Raw genomic sequence first — 13,003 nt, forward strand, 5'->3', positions numbered from 1 at the left:
ATCCAAAAGTTTACATTCATAGAATTATTAATCACCTGTTTCTAAATGGTATGTCTCTAAAAGTGAGGGGGATGTACCAAAGGGGCTCGCGGTGACCCAAGTTCGATTCTCTGCTCCAGGTCCTTCCCCTCTCTCTGCTCCCCATGATTTCCTGGATAAAGGCACAGCAAAAGTGCATTACAGCTCAATATCACTCCACTGAATGATTAGAGTTATATCACAGCTACAACAGTCAAACATCACATCTGAACACAACAGAAGGAGGAGGAGGAGATGTGGAGGACACTAGTGCTACACACAGGAGACGCTTGAGGAGGAAAACTCTCAAATACATATCTTAACAGTGGGTTTAGCTGTTTGAACCTGTGTATGAGATGAATAAGTTACTCAGGTGTGCATTATTGTCTAATAATTCAACAGCCCATCAATTAGTCCTTAAATAATGTGAGTTTAAGCTAAATAACCTGCCACTGGGATAAAAAAAACTGATCTTATGTCAAATGCAAAAACAAGATAATAAGTAAAAGAAATAGACGTGAGCATTTTATCTGTAGTGTGAGTTTCTACTGTGTCGACTGGAAGGAGAAATGTAAATTCAGCCACCTTCAGCCAACAGCTTGCATTCAAGCTGGAGAACAAACCCTTCATTCAGATGTTAAAATAAATTGTATAACACGGCATATCAAGCGGCGCTCCTGCACTCTTTCAGGACCACTGATCCGAGACCTGTTAGTGCTTTCTGCATAAAGAGGAAGATTCGAGCGCAGAGAAAGAACAAAACCATCTGTAGATGCATGAACGCGTCTCTCTCACACACACACACACACACACACTGCAAAAACACAGCCGTTCTGCTCTGACAGAGTGATGATTGTGTGGGTTTTATCACTTGAGATTGTTTATACAGGGACATTTAAACTCAGGGGTCTCTTGATACACAATTCACTGCACAAAAATGCGAAAGCTTTTCTTACTTAGAGTTTTTGTCTTGTTTCTATTGAAAAATTATTAAATCAAGAAGCTTTTTCTGGACAAGCAAAAAATATTGGGTTGTTTACAGAAATAATGAGTCAAAATGAAGTGAGCTTTTCCTTAAAACAGGCAAAATAATCTGACAATAGGGTGAGTAAAATCCAAAAAAAGATTGGCAAATTTCATATATATATATATGTGAATATAATAATTATTTATGTTCATATTTAGATTTCACATATATAAAAAATGTCATGTATGCAACAATAGTTGTTTCATACATGTTATAACCAATTTCAAATGTCTACATATATGTTCAAAAATACACTGCCTATAATGTTAAATATGAGGGCGACACAGTGGCGCAGTGAGTAGCACGATTGCCTCACATCAAAAAGGTCGCTGGTTTGAGTCTCGGCTGGGTCAGTTGGCATTTCTGTGTGCGTGCAAATGAGTGTGTATGGGTGTTTTCCAGTACTGGGTTGCAGCTGAAAGGGTATCCGCTGTGTAAAACATATGCTGGAATAGTTGGCGGTTCATTCCTCTGTGGCAACCCCTGATAAATAAAGGGACTAAACTGAAGGAAAATGAATTAATGAATGAATAAACGTTATATATGTTCATGTGCATTATATATGTACATATTTAAAATTCCAATAGTTAGAAACAAAAAAATGTGTATATATATATATATATATATATATATATATATATATATATATATATATATATGACATATAACAAACATATTTCAAAAATGTTTGTTGTATATGACATATTTTGAATATATGAAATCCAAATATGAACTTTTATATATATATTATATATATATATATATATATATATATATATATATATATAATTTGCATATATTGCCATGAATCAGATGTCTAGAAGCCAAGACACCTCTTTCATAAACATGTAAAGCACAGGTGTCAAACTCCGTTCCTGGAGGGCCACAGCTCTGCAGTTTAGCTTTAACCCTAATTAAACACACCCAATCAAGCTAATTCTGATCAAAGTCCTTCAGGCTTGTTTGAAGCCTACAGGTAGGTGTTTGGAAGGGTTGGAACTAAAATGTGCAGAGCTGCGGCCCTCAGGAACTGAGGTTCTGATGTAGCGTATATAATCCACATCCACTAATATACACACTTATCATGTCCCAAAACACTGGACCTCATATGAAGGTTTTCTCCTATACGGTGTAATAATCCACACAGTGTGTTATATAGAGAGAATATAGTGCACTGATGGACAATATACAGGTGATAAGAAAACACTCCCGAATCTCATCCCGTCCTGAGCCCACAGAGAGCCATTCAGAGGATTTATGTCTGCTTCTAGTTTTACAATGTAATGTTTTTGGGCTTGAAAGCACGTGACGACTTCATTACCTGCTCTTCAGTCCATCAGTTAATGGTGGTTTTTATCTTTACCCGGGGAATCGTAAATTTCTGCCTATAGTTTAGCTGGGCTTTTAATGACTTTCTCCATATGTGACACGACTCTTCAGGGGAAACACAGCGTTTATCGTCAGTAAAGTCATGTACTGTTGGGTTACAAGTCCTGTTTATACATTCACATTTAATCATTTAGCTCCAAAACAAAGCAAACGTTTCATTTATTGGCTTAAATATGGCGAGTTTTGTTATCAGACTAATAATGAGAACCAATTATGGGCTGATATCGATATGGCCACTAATATATGAAGTGCATCGCTAAAAAACAAACATTTTAATTGTATTTATAAAATTATTCACAATTAATCATAGTTGCGGTTTTTAATGTGTCACCATTTCTTGTTCGGTCATCAACATTTCTGCCCCAATTTTTAAAACTTGATCAGCTGATCATTTCTATGGCCAACTTTGTTTTATATAAATCGAATCTGTTGTTTGACTAAATAAATATGCAAATAAAGCAACAAAGTCCCAGAACACTGTGTTCAATGATGTTCAGTAAATCTCAGAAACAATCTAATTAAAATTCTTAATTAAATAAGAATGACAATAACCTCTTCAACAAATCTAAACTCATTATTTTGTCACTAAATAAGAGGTGAGGTGAGGTGAGGTGAGGTGAGCCGCCGCTGCATCATGAAGAGTATTCAGCAGCCGTCAGTAAGGGTCACGCAGGGGTCACACACACACAATCATTCTGTATGAAGTCCAACACACACACACACACATGCACACACACACAATCATTCTGTATGTAGTCTAACACACACACACTCACACACACACACACACACACAATCATTCTGTATGTAGTCTAACACACACACACACAATCATTCTTTATGAAGTCCACCAGGCCCTCCAACACACACACCCAATGAGCATCTCAATCATTCCTTAAGTCACACATCAGGAGTCTGGTGAACAGTGTGTTCAATAACCAAAACATGAAGAAGTCATGAAAACAGCAGCAGCAGCACACACCGTACTGCATGAAGAAATGTAAACACTACAAAAAAAAATGCAAAAGATGCAAAGATGTTTTTCTGTATGGTTTAGTATTATTATACAGTTGTTCAAGGCTATATTTTTAACGAATAAAGATTTATTTTTCTGTCTAAAGAAGGTACAAATTAAGTTTATAAGATATAAAAATTATAAGAAATTGCTGTATTATTTAGATTTTTATTATATTATATTATATTTTATTTTATTTTATTTCATTATATTATTAATTGTATATTATATAAATTATTGCAAATATAAATGTTTACGTATGTCTAAAAAAGTTCTAATTAAAATAATTATACTTTTTTTATACCATACAATAATTATTTTCATGCAACATTGTTTTCCTAATGAAATACAGTCCTTAAATATTTATACAATAATTTTTATTATACAAAAATGTTTTTGTATGTCATTAGAAGGTCCTAAATAAATGTCCTCAATTATTATAATAACATATTGAACAATAGCAATATTTTTGACAATAACGTACAACATCATTTTTATTAATATATTATTTATTATTTAATAAAATATGTATTAATTAAACAGTAACAATATTTTGGATGTATTTCAAATGTTGACTACTGTACTTACATTATATTACAGGATATATAGAATAAATAAATAAAATAAAGTCAGTGAATGAGTGTGTTTAACCCAAAGCCAGCTGAGATGAGAGCGCAGCAGCTCGTCAGGCCTGATTGATAATGAGTGAAGCAGTCGATACAGGAGACGGAGACTTTATTAACGTCAACAATTAGACATCAGATCAATATTAACTGTGACGTTCTGCCGATCCTCTAACAAACATCCGCAATCTGACACTCGTGATGTGGACGCAGAGCTTTCATGCAGAGGTTAAAGGTTTAATATGCAGAGATTATACAGCAAATTACTGTATGACTGCTGGAGATTTCATTTTATATGCATAATTACTTATAAAACTGTGCTAATATACTAGAGTAATTCATATAAATACTAGTGATTTTAACCATAAGTGTACATAAGTGTAGTATACTGCTTATATTATAGTATCTACATCTCTTTGTTAATAGAAGCTGCAGTGTACTGTATTAACTATAGTGAAACTGTAATAAATTACTGCAGTAAACTTTACTGTGTTGTAGTATGAAATACTCTATAGTTGTTGTTGTTGTTACCATAGCAACTGTAGAATCACCAAAACAGATCAATCACCATAGTAGTTTGGTTACCACAGCAACATTAAATCACCACAGCAAATCAATTACTCTAGTTGTTTTGTTACCATAGCAACTGTACAATCACCACAACAGATCAATTACTAAAGTTTTGTTACCATAGCAACAATAGAACACTACAAAGGATTATTTACTACAGTTATTTTGTTACCGTAGCAACTGTAGAATCACCACAGCAGATCAATTCAATATTATTCAAATATGTCACGGTGTAATGACCATTTCATATCACAACCTCGGGTCTTCAAATTATATTATATGTCATTATATTATATTATATTATATTATATTATATTATATTATATTATATTTTATTTTATTTTATTTTATTTTATTTTATTTCATTTTATTTTATTTTATTATATTTTATTTTATTTTATTTTATTTTATTATTTTATATTATATTATATTTTATTTTTTTATTATATTATATTTAGTTTTATTTTATTATATTATATTTTATTTTATTTTATTTTATTTTATTTTATTTTATTTTATTTTATTTTATTATTTTATATTATATTATATATTTTTTTTATTATATTATATTTTATTTTATTTTATTTTATTTTATATTATATTATATTATATTTTATTTTTTTATTATATTTTATTATATTATATTATATTATATTATATTATATTATATTATATTATATTATATTATATTATATTATATTATATTATATTATATTAAACTCATTGGCATCAATAATTCTTCATTTAAATGAAATTAGAATAATAATTGTGGGATGAAATATGGCATATAGAGCAGAACACAAGCATTTGTTTGTAATCTGTCATATCATTCTGTTCAAGCACACATAAAATCCCTCTCTTTGTAGCCTCCTGTGATAATCACAGATATATTCCGAGCTCTGTTGGATTAATGGAGCTAAACACAAAAGCAAATCTCTCTTAACTTACTGTCAGTGGATTTACAGAGGATCTCCTGAGGTGAAACACTACATCAGAACTGATAAAACACTGCACTAAAAGCAGAAGTCTGCTCTTTTTCTGCATCAGGTGCAGATGGAGATTATTGCATGCTTTCATCGCTTTATTGCTTGTTTTTGCTGCACATCATGCTTTGCTCATCAATCACAAATGATGTGTTTGTTTTTCTGATCGTCACTCAATATGTGTTGCACCGATCAGAGACTAGATCAATGTGTGCTGTCATCTCATACATTGCTTATAAATATTGATAAATCAAATGTTTGCTGCCTGTAGCTCATTTCTAGCTTAATTACACATTTATCTTTAATGATGTTTTTCCATTTCAGTTTCGAGTTAACAGAGTCAGCCATTCAACCATGCCAAAGTTTACCACATTTTTAGCCTTGAATTATGTTTGTATTTATAATATTACATTTATTTAATTTACATACTTAATTTTAAATGATATTTTGATTTTATTTAGCATCATGAACTTGCTTCAGCAGTTTCAGCAAGTTGAGAAATAACTACTAATAGTTTTTTTTATATGTTGGACTATACAGATTATTGCAGCTGTGCACAAAATAAGATTTACAGTACATCCCTTTTTATTTTATTTTATATTTAATTTTCATTCATGTATTTATTTTAGTTTATTTTTGTGCCATTTTGGTAATTAACACTGAATTATAAAACAAAAATAAACATCTAAATTTGCTTCTGTTTTTGTAAAAATTATTTAATTGTTTAATTTAAACTGATTGTCAACTAATGTGATCACACAACAGAAAATGATATATTATATACTATATTTCATGTGTTTTCCTCTCTATTTTAGTATTAAATTGTATTATTTACATCATATTTATGTATTATTATTATTATTTATTATTATATTGTAGTTATTTATGTGTTTAACATTTATATTATTTATTTTTATTCATTGTTTTATTATATTATATTATATTATATTATATATTATATTATATTATATTATATTATATATTATATTATATTATATTATATTATTTTATATTATATTATATTATATTATATTATATTATATTATATTATATTATGTTATGTTATGTTATGTTATGTTATGTTATATTATATTATATTATATTATATTATATTCAGTCGTTTTCTTTTCAGCTTAGTCCCTTTATTAATCAGGGCTCGCCACAGCAGAATGAACCGCCAACTTATCCAGCATATGTTTTACGGAGCAGATGCCCTTCCAGCCACAACCCAGTACTGGGAAACACCCATACACACTCATTCATACACACACACACACACACTCATACACAACAGCCAATCTAGTTCATCAGTTCCCCTATAGCGCATGTGTTTGGATTGTGCGGGAAGCCGGAGCACCCGGAGGAAACCCACACCAACACGGGGAGAACATGCAAACTCCACACAGAAACACCTACTAACCCAGCCGGGATTCGAACCAGCGACCTTCTTGCTGTGAGGCCACAGTGCTAACCACTGAGCCACTGCACCACCATTATTATATTATATGTATTTATTATATTTTGTAATATTTATTTATTGTTATTTTTGATGATTATTATTTATTTATATTAATTATTTCTATTATTTTTAAGATTCAGATTTTCTTAAAACTCTAACTTTTAATGCTGTTCCTGAATCATTCCTGAAATCAAAGACTGAATATAGACAGCAGACTCCACTGATTTGGATAGAGTGATTACGTTTTCTGCCATGTGTGTCATAATGTCTGCTCATTAATGTAATTAATGCCGCTAATTAACCAACCGCCATTAATACAAGTCTAATGACGAGTGTCTGAAATGCAGAAAGTCTTCATTTACAGCATCTGCTACACATGCATTCCTCAGGCTGACATGGCTGACGGCCAAAATCTTCCACAATAATTAATGTCATTAGCTCAATGATTGTTGTTTTGGATTGTAATGAGAGCTTTACTGTTTATTATTGTTTACTTTATTGCTTCTTTGTCATGTCTTTATGAAAATGAGATATTGCATTACCCTTTAAATAAATTGACATTTATATTGAAACAAGAGAATGATACCGCGTCTTTAAGACTTAAGACTACAGTCGAAACTGTAAAACAAAAGCCTTTCTCATCAGGCTGAGATATCCTTAAAAGAAAGAGTTTAATACGAGCGGCAGATTAAAGAGTAATCTGAGATAAACAACGCAGAGAATCAGGTGCTCAATCAGAGCATAAATCAGCATGATGTCAGTAAACACAGCCCTTAAATATGAATAAAAACACATTCATGTTTTTCACAGCCGCATCTGAAAATACACCGTCAAAATCTTTACTTCATCCATCGCTCAACAACATTAAGATGTCTGTTATTTAGACAAACAATGCAAAAACGCATTCTGTTTTTGTGACTGTTTTTGTGGATGTGGTTTTGTGAATGTGTTTTTGCGACTTTGTTTTTCAGACTGTGTTTTTGTGGATGTGATTTTGCGACTGTGTTTTTGCGAGTTTTTGCAACTGTGTTTTTGTAAAAGTTTTTGCAACTGTGTTTTTCTGACTGTGTTTTTGTGAATGTGGTTTTGAGACTGTGTTTTTGTGAATGTGGTTTTGTGAATGTGGTTTTGCGACTGTGTTTTTGCGACCGTGTTTTTCAGACTGTGTTTTTGTGAATGTGGTTTTGAGACTGTGTTTTTCTGACTGTGTTTTTGTGAATGTGGTTTTGAGACTGTGTTTTTGTGAATGTGGTTTTGTGAATGTGGTTTTGAGACTGTGTTTTTGCGACCGTGTTTTTCAGACTGTGTTTTTGTGAATGTGGTTTTGAGACTGTGTTTTTCTGACTGTGTTTTTGTGAATGTGGTTTTGAGACTGTGTTTTTGCGACCGTGTTTTTCTGACTGTGTTTTTGTGAATGTGGTTTTGAGACTGTGTTTTTGTGAATGTGGTTTTGTGAATGTGGTTTTGAGACTGTGTTTTTGCGACCGTGTTTTTCAGACTGTGTTTTTGTGAATGTGGTTTTGTGAATGTGGTTTTGCGACTGTGTTTTTGCGAAAGTTTATGCAGATGTGGTTTTGAGACTGTGTTTTTGCGACTTTGTTTTTCAGACTGAGTTTTTGTGGATGTGATTTTGCGACTGTGTTTTTATGACAGTTTTTGCGACTGTGTTTTTGTAAAAGTTTTTGCAACTGTGTTTTTCAGACTGTGTTTTTCAGACTGTTTTTCAGACTGTGTTTTTCAGACTGTTTTTCAGACTGTGTTTTTCAGACTGTGTTTTTCAGACTGTTTTTCAGACTGTGTTTTTCAGACTGTGTTTCGCGACTGTGTTTTTGCGACTGTTTTTGCGACTGTGTTTTTGCGACTGTGTTTTTGTGGATGTGGTTTTGGGACTGTTTTTGCGACTGTTTCTGCAACTGTGTTTTTGCGACTGTGTTTTTGTGGATGTGGTTTTGCGGCTGTTTTGGCAACAGTTTTTCTGACTGTGTTTTTGTGGATGTGATTTTGCGACTGTGTTTTTGAAAAAGTGTTTGCAACTGTGTTTTTCAGACTGTTTTTCACACTGTGTTTTTCAGACTGTGTTTCGCGACTGTGTTTTTGCGACTGTTTTTGCGACTGTGTTTTTGCGACTGTTTTTGCGACTGTGTTTTTGTGGATGTGGTTTTGGGACTGTTTTTGTGACTGTTTCTGCAACTGTGTTTTTGCGACTGTGTTTTTGTGGATGTGGTTTTGGGACTGTTTTTGTGACTGTTTCTGCAACTGTGTTTTTGCGACTGTGTTTTTGTGGATGTGGTTTTGCGGCTGTTTTGGCAACAGTTTTTCTTACTGTGTTTTTGTGGATGTGATTTTGTGGATGTGATTTTGCGACTGTGTTTTTGAAAAAGTGTTTGCAACTGTGTTTTTCAGACTGTGTTTTTCAGACTGTGTTTTGTGACTGTTTTTGTGGATGTGGTTTTGCGGCTGTTTTGGCAACAGTTTTTCTTACTGTGTTTTTGTGGATGTGATTTTGTGGATGTGATTTTGCGACTGTGTTTTTGAAAAAGTGTTTGCAACTGTGTTTTTCAGACTGTGTTTTTCAGACTGTGTTTTGTGACTGTTTTTGTGGATGTGGTTTTGGAACTGTTTTTGCGACAGTTTGTGCGACTGTGTTTTTGCGACTGTGTTTTTGTGAATGTGGTTTTGGGACTGTTTTTGTGATGGTTTGTGCGACTGTGTTTTTGTGGATGTGATTTTGTGGATGTGGTTTTGGGACTGTGTTTTTGTAAAAGTTTTTGCAACTGTTTTTCAGACTGTGTTTTTGTGAATGTGGTTTTGAGACTGTGTTTTTGTGAATGTGGTTTTGTGGATGTGATTTTGCGACTGTGTTTTTGCGAGTTTTTGCAACTGTGTTTTTGTAAAAGTTTTTGCAACTGTGTTTTTCTGACTGTGTTTTTGTGAATGTGGTTTTGTGGATGTGATTTTGCGACTGTGTTTTTGCGAGTTTTTGCAACTGTGTTTTTGTAAAAGTTTTTGCAACTGTGTTTTTCTGACTGTGTTTTTGTGAATGTGGTTTTGAGACTGTGTTTTTGTGAATGTGGTTTTGTGAATGTGGTTTTGCGACTGTGTTTTTGCGACCGTGTTTTTCAGACTGTGTTTTTGTGAATGTGGTTTTGAGACTGTGTTTTTCTGACTGTGTTTTTGTGAATGTGGTTTTGAGACTGTGTTTTTGTGAATGTGGTTTTGTGAATGTGGTTTTGAGACTGTGTTTTTGCGACCGTGTTTTTCAGACTGTGTTTTTGTGAATGTGGTTTTGAGACTGTGTTTTTCTGACTGTGTTTTTGTGAATGTGGTTTTGAGACTGTGTTTTTGTGAATGTGGTTTTGTGAATGTGGTTTTGCGACTGTGTTTTTGCGACCGTGTTTTTCAGACTGTGTTTTTGTGAATGTGGTTTTGAGACTGTGTTTTTGTGAATGTGGTTTTGTGAATGTGGTTTTGCGACTGTGTTTTTGCGACCGTGTTTTTCAGACTGTGTTTTTGTGAATGTGGTTTTGTGAATGTGGTTTTGCGACTGTGTTTTTGCGAAAGTTTATGCAGATGTGGTTTTGAGACTGTGTTTTTGCGACTTTGTTTTTCAGACTGAGTTTTTGTGGATGTGATTTTGCGACTGTGTTTTTATGACAGTTTTTGCGACTGTGTTTTTGTAAAAGTTTTTGCAACTGTGTTTTTCAGACTGTGTTTTTCAGACTGTTTTTCAGACTGTGTTTTTCAGACTGTTTTTCAGACTGTGTTTTTCAGACTGTGTTTTTCAGACTGTGTTTTTCAGACTGTGTTTCGCGACTGTGTTTTTGCGACTGTTTTTGCGACTGTGTTTTTGCGACTGTGTTTTTGTGGATGTGGTTTTGGGACTGTTTTTGCGACTGTTTCTGCAACTGTGTTTTTGCGACTGTGTTTTTGTGGATGTGGTTTTGCGGCTGTTTTGGCAACAGTTTTTCTGACTGTGTTTTTGTGGATGTGATTTTGCGACTGTGTTTTTGAAAAAGTGTTTGCAACTGTGTTTTTCAGACTGTTTTTCACACTGTGTTTTTCAGACTGTGTTTCGCGACTGTGTTTTTGCGACTGTTTTTGCGACTGTGTTTTTGCGACTGTTTTTGCGACTGTGTTTTTGTGGATGTGGTTTTGGGACTGTTTTTGTGACTGTTTCTGCAACTGTGTTTTTGCGACTGTGTTTTTGTGGATGTGGTTTTGGGACTGTTTTTGTGACTGTTTCTGCAACTGTGTTTTTGCGACTGTGTTTTTGTGGATGTGGTTTTGCGGCTGTTTTGGCAACAGTTTTTCTTACTGTGTTTTTGTGGATGTGATTTTGTGGATGTGATTTTGCGACTGTGTTTTTGAAAAAGTGTTTGCAACTGTGTTTTTCAGACTGTGTTTTTCAGACTGTGTTTTGTGACTGTTTTTGTGGATGTGGTTTTGCGGCTGTTTTGGCAACAGTTTTTCTTACTGTGTTTTTGTGGATGTGATTTTGTGGATGTGATTTTGCGACTGTGTTTTTGAAAAAGTGTTTGCAACTGTGTTTTTCAGACTGTGTTTTTCAGACTGTGTTTTGTGACTGTTTTTGTGGATGTGGTTTTGGAACTGTTTTTGCGACAGTTTGTGCGACTGTGTTTTTGCGACTGTGTTTTTGTGAATGTGGTTTTGGGACTGTTTTTGTGATGGTTTGTGCGACTGTGTTTTTGTGGATGTGATTTTGTGGATGTGGTTTTGGGACTGTGTTTTTGTAAAAGTTTTTGCAACTGTTTTTCAGACTGTGTTTTTCAGACTGTGTTTTGTGACTGTTTTTGCGACTGTTTTTGTGGATGTGGTTTTGCGACTGTTTTTATAATGTGTTTTTGCGACTTGTATTAATGATGCAACTTTGTTTTTGTGAATGTGTTTTTTTGTGAATTAGTGTTTTAGCGACTGTGTTCTAGTGAACGTGTGTGTGTGTGTGTGTGTGTGTGTGTGTGTGTGTGTGTGTGTGTGTGTGTGTGTGTGTGTGTGTGTGTGTGACTGTGCAGATGATTAGCATGATTCATTCAGCTGTCAGTGCGTTGACTCCTGAGGGCCGAGTCCCCGATGACCTGCAGATAAAGACTCACGGAGGCCAGCTGGACTTTAACTCTGTGTCAGAGAGCTGCTCACACTCATTTACATAACAACACACACACTCTATTCATTATAGACTTCTGTGTGCGTTCAGTTTATTTCTGTGTTCAGGTTATGTGTGTGTGTGTGTGTGTGTGTGAGAGAGAGAGAGAGAGAGAGAGAGAGTGAGTGTGTGTTAGTGTGTTTTGTATACTTGTATGTGTGTTTGTCTGAGGGAGAGTGTGTGTTTAGTATATATCTGTGTGTGAGAGAGAGATTGTGTGAGTGTGTTTTGTATGTGTGTCTGTGAGTGACATGTGTGAGAGAGTGTGCTACTGTGTTTAGTATATGTGTGTGTGTGTGTGCTTGCGTGCGTGCGTGCGTGTGTGTGCTGTCAGGCGTTTGAGCCTGAGGCATTTCCTGACCTCTGGAAACATACACTCACCAGAATCACACATGATCAGAGCTTCACCAACAACTACAACACACACACACACACACACACACACACACACACACACACACATCAGCAGCACATTTACATCAGGTCTACAGGGACACACACACAGTCTTCCAGCTGACACAAATGTCTTTAAAATAAAGGCAGTGAACTTTATTAGGTTCCCCAAAAGCAATCCAAAAACTATACTGAATATATTATTATATGGACAACATTGTGGCTCAGTGGTTAGCACTGTGGCCTCAAAGTAAGAAGGTCGCTGGTTCGAGTCCCGGCTGGGTCAGTTGGTGTTTCTGTGTGGAGTTTGCATGTTCTCCCCGTGTTGGTGTGGGTTTCCTCCGGGTGCTCCGGTTTCCCCCACA

This window comes from Danio aesculapii, chromosome 12 (assembly GCF_903798145.1).
Source record: "Danio aesculapii chromosome 12, fDanAes4.1, whole genome shotgun sequence".
Taxonomy (NCBI): Eukaryota; Metazoa; Chordata; class Actinopteri; order Cypriniformes; family Danionidae; genus Danio; species Danio aesculapii.